Here is a 2,137-nt window from a genome sequence, read left to right as displayed (position 1 = left end):
ATAAAATGAGATCATTAAGGAATGAGAGCAAACCAGAGCAGATAAGTAACAGGCCCAGGATAATTACCTAGCTGCAATAAGGGCAATATATACTGAGACCAAGGTTAAAAAGCATAAAAGGAGGACAGATTGACCAATACTTAATGAGTTCAATATGTACTTTGCAAGTCAAAATCTGGAAGAATGTATCCAGTAATTTTTCAGTAAATTAAGGCCTTTGAAATATTCCTCAGCTTTCTTTTTAAATTCTGTATGGTTGGCCAAATTCTTATCTTGCTTGAATTAATAATGAATCGGGAAAGAAAGGTGTATTGTACTAATGCTATAGATAATATGAGTAAGGCAAACAAAGAGATTGACATATATCAATCAGTCAAGCAAAATGATTGTTTCATTAGGGGTCTTCTTAGGAAGGTGAGAAGGGAGAGGATTAGAGATGGGCTTCCAAGAAAATCTTTCTTTTAAGGAGTAGGAATCTGAAAAACAAATAAACAATAACAACAACAGAAATGAAATAGCAAATACTAGGAAAAGGCTGGGCTAGGAAAGGGCTGAAGGATAGAAAGAATAAGAAGAGAAATAGAAATAAACATTAAGTTTTTCCCCGATATGGAGAAGCTGGCAAGTTTGTTTTGTTTCATAAGTGTATGTGTTTTTATAGTTTTGAAGGGTGTCTTAGGTGGTCAAAGCTCTTTGACCTGGACTGACTCTACAAAGCACATCTGAGACAAGAAGGACCTCTCCACCCCAATCTGACTATCAGGAAATTCTGTCTAAGAGACAAATTTTGTCCAAAGAAACAAAGTGTGGATGTTAGGAACTTAAGGGGAAGGAGGATGTTACCTTCATCAGTGCTTCCTGATTTTCTTTTCCTAGTGAGGCACATGGTATATAGCAATCAGCCAAAAGATATTAGCTTCATTTTTTTTTTTCTCTTATTAGGTAATTCCAACATCCCCAGGGAGATGCTATAAGCTATGGATTGAATAATTGTCATCCAGGATCCAGTTACCTGTAGACATGTTTTGTTTCACCATTGTGATAGCTAAGGTCATGCGTCAACTTGGCTGGACCGTGATTCTATGTGATTTAAGCAGTTGTGTTGTAGTCATTCCAAGATGAGATCTGATGTAAAATAATCACTTCCATGATGAGATATGCTATGAGCAGCCAATCAGTTGAAAGGGGGTGTGCCCTGCTTCCAATATATATATAGATGCCTGGGAAAATTCTCTCAGGCTTTCTGTTGGATCTGGATCTGGATCCTGTATCTAGCTTATCATCATAAGTTTTGGGAGCTGAACCAGTGGCCTGCCATATTGCCTGCCCTTCTTGGCATTGTTGCCTTCATAGCCTATGAGCCAACAATCCACCGTTTTACCCACTGATCTTAGCTTTGTCATATGACAAAGTGAGCAGCCTGCTACACTGCCTTCTGATCTTGGGTTTGTCAGCCCCCACAGCTGTGTGAGTCAGGAAAAGCCTCTAGCTTGATTTTTGACCCATGAACTTGGGGCTTGCCAGCCCCTACAACTGTGTGAGCCATTTCCCTGAGATAAATTTCTCTCTCACTCTCTCTCTTGCTCTGTATGTATATGAGCTTCATGGTCTTTGCTTCTCTAGAGACCTAGCCTAAGAAAACCAGTTCATTGTATTTTATAAAATGGAATTTAAATGTTTTAAAGTAAGGCTGCCATGTGGTATAACCTCAGAGAGCATCACTTGTGTATATGGGTGGTAGCCCTATGAAGGAGGTGCAGATGTTCTCTCACTGGAATAGCACCCAACATTATGTATTTTCCTATATATGATTCACACACTTGTACTACCTCTTTCTCTCTGTAGACATTTTTGCTGCCTTCTCATTCACTCTTTTGTTTATTCTTCAATTAATTTATTCCCTAAATATTTGTTAAGTGAACACTGTGCCAGACATAGTGTTCACTTAACACATATTTAGGGAATAAAATAATTGAAGAATGAGCAAAAGAGTGAATGAGAAGGCATTGGTATATTACCGTGCACCTTTAGGAATAGTCTGCTCATATGCAAATACAACTTGAAGTTAAAGACAATTAAAACAAGTCCAAGAGAACCAAAGTATGATCTTGAATATATCCCTCCTGAATTTAGAGAT

This window comes from Orycteropus afer, unplaced genomic scaffold, assembly GCF_000298275.1.
Source record: "Orycteropus afer afer isolate SDZICR_OR568_19922 unplaced genomic scaffold, OryAfe1.0 scaffold00033, whole genome shotgun sequence".
Lineage (NCBI taxonomy): Eukaryota > Metazoa > Chordata > Mammalia > Tubulidentata > Orycteropodidae > Orycteropus > Orycteropus afer.
The sequence above is the reverse complement of the archived record's forward strand: the minus strand, read 5'-3'. Positions refer to the sequence as shown.